The following is a 6509-nucleotide window of genomic DNA, read 5'->3' as shown; positions in this document are numbered from 1 at the left end:
GATGGGGCACGGCCCAGGGAACGATGTTTAGTTTTTTTTAAATATATTTGTTTAACATGACAATCTGTCTTCCAACAAACCCAGCTTAATGAGTCTATGCGGTTAGTCCCTTCTCATTACCTTGTGCTGAAGGAAGGGGCAGCTGGGGCTGGGTGGCAGGGGACACAGCCCCACGGAGCAGAAAGCCAGGCTGGACTTGGAGAGCAGCTGTGATTTTCTGTACATCACAGGCCACTACGTTTCACCTCATCCTTCCCTGCACTGTGCCCGGTCATCTGTGTTTGACCCAGACAGTTGTATCAGAAAGTCATCCAGGCTTGAAGACACCAGAAGAAACTATTAGTCACTGACTCCAAGCTGTGCATCCCAAGAGAGGGATGGGTTGGAGGTGCAGCCCGTGGTGCACCAGAAGAATCAGGTCCCCATTATACACTAAGGTGATTAAAATGACATCACTGAAGGAGTTAGCTCCTGCAGTAATAGTATTACTATTGTCCCAATAATGGCTTTTCAAAACACAGGCATCAGCAACTTGTGCAGCATTCTTAGGTGGTGATTAAGGAGAACTCTCTGGGAGTTTATGGCTATGATAGGGTCTTTAATGCAACAATAGGTAAACTAAGAAGCACTGGAGGGAGAAGGGGGCAGGACAGGAGCAGAACTGCCTCTGCAGCTGCCTACCCAGTACCCACAACTACTGTTCTCCCAAGATGTTCCTCATGGAATGATCCTTACAAATCCTTACTCTGGATTGTCTTTTTCCCTTCTACATCTTTTCCTTGGAGGAGCCTTATACGTCCTCAGCCCATTTGTGGACCTTGCCCATTCTCGCTGAGCTCTTCCCAGTGCTGCTGGGTGAAATTTCCCACCCACGATGTCCTGTTGGCTCATGGAGCAGACTGTACCCTGTGAATGCAGTGCCTGCTCCTCAGCATCCCTTCCTGAGGTGTGTTTGGAAGCTTTGTTGGAGAGCACCAGTCCACAGATACAGAGTGATTTATTCCTCTCTACTTACAGACATGTCTCCTTCTCTTCCACAATCTTTTTCAGTTCTCCTCCTAGATACCAGGCTGCAACAGAGAAACACTTGAGTGCTTCCTAATGGTTGCTATGCCTAGTGGGGATCACCCTCTGCCATTAGCTCTTTAAATTTATCCTGGTTTCTATATATGGCAGCCTGGACTTCACTGTTAGTAGAGGAAAAAAATAAAATACACCTAGCACCACCTTAAAGCCCAAAGAAAAACAACCAACGCTTCTCAGCTTGAGGACTTGAAGGAGGCGGAAAGGGTTGGTTCCTTGCCTCAGACAATGTGGGGCCTCATGAAGCTGAGAATGATGTAATGGATTCTTTTCCATAAAAGAGGGCAACATCATAGACAAAAATCACATCTTTTAACTATTGTGGGAAATCAGCTGAGCCACTTCATCATTTTGCTGCAGGCTGTGTGCAGAGCTGTTCACTCCCAACAATAGGAAGCGTGTGTTGTAGCCAAGAGCCCTTATCCATTCCTGTGCCAACCGCTTGTATTAAATGGAGGGATTCAGAACAAGAAGGGAAAAGTATGCATTTCATCAGTAACATGCCTCATCAGCTCTCTCCTCCCAGAAGGCAGCCAGGCTGACTCCACAGAGGCAGAAAGGCCCAAGCCAGGGAAAAGAAAGTCCCAAGAATTTCACAGCTACTCACACAGAGATGCTTCCACACGGTACCTGCCTCTCCTCGGAGTCTGGCCAGTTTGACCTGCAAAGCAGCAGAAAGAAAACATTATGACACAATTCAAGTCTGAACACGAATTTCCACAGAAAGAAGATGAAAGTGAAATGTGAAGTTACAGAAAAAGGCACTTGGTAAATCTCTCCACAACACATGCCCCTGAGAAGCTCATAAATGGTAAATCCATTATCTTAAAACCTCAAAGGACCAAAAGCAGTGAGCATCAGAGCAAAGCATGTCCTGTCACCTTGGTATAACCAGACATCACATCAAAAAAGAAACAAGTCTCTCTCCCTTGTTGTCCCCTCCTGCCTGCAGGCAAGATGGCCTACCAGCTTTCCTGTACCCCAAAACAGTGAAGTGCAGGCTAGGCTACAGGTTAATGTCAGAATGTTAGTTCCAGGCAACAAGGATGGGAGACTGCCCACATGCTGCAGGTGAGAAGGAAAAAAATGAAGAGGCCATAAACAGCTGCCTGGTGGGTTGCCAGAGAGTCTCAGGAAGATAAAAGCAGCTCACCAAAGGGATTGAGGACAATGTTTGTTTCACAAGGTGACATCCCTTCCTCTTCCAAGGAAGCCAGAACAGCCAGTTCTCCAGGAGCTGTGAACTTCACCACTTTTATTAGAAACTGAAAGTGATGGTGTATTTTGCTGATCAAAACCTGTTTGGATCACGAGATTGGGTGAAGTGACCCTTATCTATCATGGCATCACCATGGGAGCAAGACCCACCCTGCAGCAGGAGCTGACTTGCCTACTTTGAAATGCTGCATCTAATCAGCAGAGCAGTTTAAAGGCCAGAAAACCAGTAAGATTTGTTAGTGATTAACAACATTAATGTGCTGAAGCAAAGAAGCACTTTGCCTTGTCCAAGCTTGTTGTGGTCAGGAATAAGTGAAGTCTCCTTTTCCTGGTGGTGAGGGTAAACAGTGCACCCGTAAGTGAGGCCAGCTCTTACCTCAGATTACTAACTTGATAGTAATAAAATCCTTGAGATAGTGTAACTTTAAAGGGCCAGAACCTGCATATCTACCAGATATGGTTCAAGATGCCCCATGCTGAGGGCCCGTAGAGGTCTCACTCATCTCCAAAGATGTTCCAAATAAACTCTGGACAGCACAACCAGAAGCATCAGTTTAGATTTTAAATCTCATATTGTTTAAAAAAAAAAAAAAGAGAGAGAAAGGGAGGTAATTTTATTACTCTTCTGGTATTTCCCATTATTTGCATAATTGTTTAATGCTAAGAAGACAATTAGCAATTCTCACAGCTTAATAATTACCCAGCAACGACTGGCCTATTGTAGCTTAATGAATTTTTTAATTGTTGCTGGGGGTCTTGAGATTCTTTTGCCCACTATCTCCTTGTGTTAGAGATGCTGTTCAGGCAAACAGGGTAGTGCCAAAGGCAAGACACCACCAGCTACATGGGACAGGCAGCAGATAAATTAGTATAAAGGTCTCTTGAATTTAAAAGGAGGGGGAAATACAAGCCCTATATTCTGCTGCTTTAGGGCCAAATTATCTAAATACAGAGAGAGGCAATGCAGAAATTTAAAAGTCAGTCCACCCTGGGCAAATGCTACCCCTCTAGAAGCCAGGCTACTTAGCTGGTGTGAGGTTTACTTTAACATACCCAAAATGAACAAAAGGCCATTTACCATTTTTAGCTCCAGAACAACTCCTGGAGTTAAGCGTGAATCATACCCTCCTCGAGTGTGGTATGGCCAGCAGGAAGTTAATTGAGGGCAGGCAGGGCCAGGACTGTGTTTTTCACTGAGTGAGGTCACAGATGGGGTTGGCTGGAGGAAAAGGATGGTGGGGCCCAGGGGAGCAGTCCTGGGAATAGACTCCAAGCCCATGTTCACACACAGATGACAGGTAACAGAGATAGAGGTTTCATTTCCTTTCTTTTTTCTTCCCCCCCCACAAGATTTCTTGCATGCTGCTCCTTGCAAAGGGAGGCTTCTCCTTCTCCACCCTTCCTCTTTTCCAACAGCTAGCAGAATGTCAGAGCCTTTCACCATGAAATCCCATTTGTTTGCTGTTACCCCTTTACCTTTCCAGGCATTCCCATTGTTGACATAGTGGGTTGGGCAGCTTTGCTTCTGAGCTCAGCATTGGGTCTCCTCCAGTTCCCCAACGTTATGCACACCCCAGAGGCAGCTGCCACTGAGTCAGGAGCACACAGACACCTCCACTGTTAGTCATGCCCTGCTCATGGCCAAGCTCCAGCACAGCCCTCATGGTTCCTGGGATGCACAACTCTGCCCGGAGCTGGTCAAACAGCCACACTCCTGCTCCACAGCACCAGCACATGAGGGGCAACCCTCCCAGCCACACCAGACCTGGCAGGAACATGGAGTGGTCAAGTTAGAGATGCCCACTTGTGCCCAGCTAAGGAGGTGAAGGTCCATCACATGCATGCTGGACAAATGTCCATCTCCCTCCTGAGGCTGCTACATCTGGGAGATAAAAACATGATGTTTTGATGACAGATTATAAAAAATTTGATCTTTGCAGCAGAGAGAAATAATTTGCATCACAAGAGATGCCTGGTGTTTGCAAGGAATTTTGCACTCCCTGATGCTTGCAGGATATGGAGGTGGGACCTGGCCACCTCTGTGGGGTGTGTCATGTGGAAGGCAAACAGGAGCTGTGATTTCCACTGGGTGAGGCACAAGGGCCCCCTGAGCTTGGCGAGGAACAACCCTGCAAACCTCACCATTGCTGTTCTGAGCAAGGCACCAGCTCTCATTCAAGAAACAGGAGATGGCCCCAGCCCACAGGAGGAGCCCAGCAGACCCGTGAAGGGTAACACTGTCAGCTCAGCAGGGATGGGAGGAGAGAAGGTGCTCAGCCAGGCAGAGATGAAAGTTAGAGCACTGATTAAAAGGCGGGCGAGTGTCAGGGCATCCGCCACGGCGTCGCTAACAGTTTCAGAGCTGTCACAGCTGCCTTCACAGACAGGAGGGACAGGCTTCCACCCCAAGCTGTCTCTGCACAGCCAGGCACCCCTTGACAGCCCCATTCTCAGTCCTGATCTGTTTTCAGTGACACACTCCAAGCCAGAGCAACCTGCTCTCTGCTCCAATGAGTCCAAGCAGAGGATGGTAGCAGAGCAAATACACAGAGGGAACCTTCAGTACAGCAGAAAGGATACATCAACAAATCACAGATGATGCTGCTTCTGTTGGAAAATCTGCAGAGTAACTTCCACCCACTCTCCCTTCAAATGCATTTCCTGATCTCCCAGAGGATTAATTCTGCTGCTGATAAAGAGATGCTCCTTCCACCTTCTCAAACATTTCCTTTTTCCTATTTTTCCACAAACCATGGCTGTCCTGGCGTGAGGGGTCATTAAAAAGTTCTGGCAACATTCAAACATCCCCAGCTCCTCCAAGCCAGGTGCTCAGGAGCTGCTCTGCTCACAGCAGGCATCACCCAACAGAGACAGTAGAAGTTGGGGCCAGCCACACAATTTGGTTTTGCCCATAAATGTTACTAGTCACAGCAGTGGAGTGAGGTTTCTGGAAAACCCCACCTGCAGGGAGGATCTTCACCAAAGCACCAACTCACTATCTTTGCTGTGCTAACAGACATTTTTCTTGCTCCTTGAAGTCCTGTGAAAAGCCCTTCCCAAGCCAATCCCTCAAGTTCTCCATTGCTCTAGGCTCACAGCAGCACCAAAAGAACTACCTCCCTGCTCTGACAAAACTGAGCAGTTCCTTAATGATGTCTGATAAGGGACAGAGGTGAGAGGAGCCAGTAATCTCACTGGGAACCCTTTAGACAAGCATTAATCCTGCTGTCACCGAGCCCCTCAGGAAAACCATTTCACTAACTTGATCTTCAGCTGTTCCTCCTCATAATTTATATGTAGCTAATTGCCACAGTAGTGGCTCTGGATCTGAAGCAGATACTGCTGAGGAAAAGAGCATGTTGCATCCTTAAGTGATGGCTCTAATCTCTTTATTTAAAGGCAAGGTTACTTAGAGTTGATGGGAGGTTCAGAGTTCTCCCTTTTCTCCTCCCTCTCTCTGCAGAGCCAGCCAGCCATTCATTCATATTTTGACACACCAGCAGAAGTGCTCAGCTGCAGCACTCCCCATCTGCAAGGATGGACAATATTTCTGCACCCAACCACCCATGAGGTCACAACTGTCCCTGCCACCAGCACAGAGATACAGGATTATTTACAACTATCTATAAAATTCCTCTAGGATTTTTTGTCTTTAGAATACTACAGAGATTCTCTACTAACAAGTGGAGTGCCAGAGGAATAGAGACAAATGACATGAAAGCAAACTGGTGACTAGGAATTCAGTGAGACTGGAGAACAAGCATACACAGCAGTTGTTTCTCTGGAGCACAGGGAAGACAGACACCTCCTTTTCTGTCCTCAAATGACAGCTGGCAAATAAGCCACCACTGCTATCAGCAGACAAGGACCAGAGAGCAGTAGTCATAAGAGTCACAGGGAGGAACTGGTGGATCCTGAAGATGAAACCCAGCTGCTTGTTTGAAGACACCATGGTGACAGTGGCCAGCTGCTGGGATGTTTGCAGATATATCAAGAAGATTAATTTGTTTTTAAAGAAAAGTTGTCTAATGAACCTCTTAAGAGAGTCATCCAGTTAGCAGTGACTGCTGACCCAACTCATCTATTGCACCCCACTGACCCTTCCAAACCTCCTCCATTTCCTTCATACACTGTGAAAGGCCAAGATAGCTCTGAACATTTAACTGTGGAGTCAGGTCTTCCAGAGAGGCTTGGTCTAGAACAGGAAG

Source organism: Apus apus, chromosome 14, assembly GCF_020740795.1.
Source record: "Apus apus isolate bApuApu2 chromosome 14, bApuApu2.pri.cur, whole genome shotgun sequence".
NCBI classification, from domain to species: domain Eukaryota; kingdom Metazoa; phylum Chordata; class Aves; order Apodiformes; family Apodidae; genus Apus; species Apus apus.
This window is presented reverse-complemented; position numbering follows the sequence as displayed.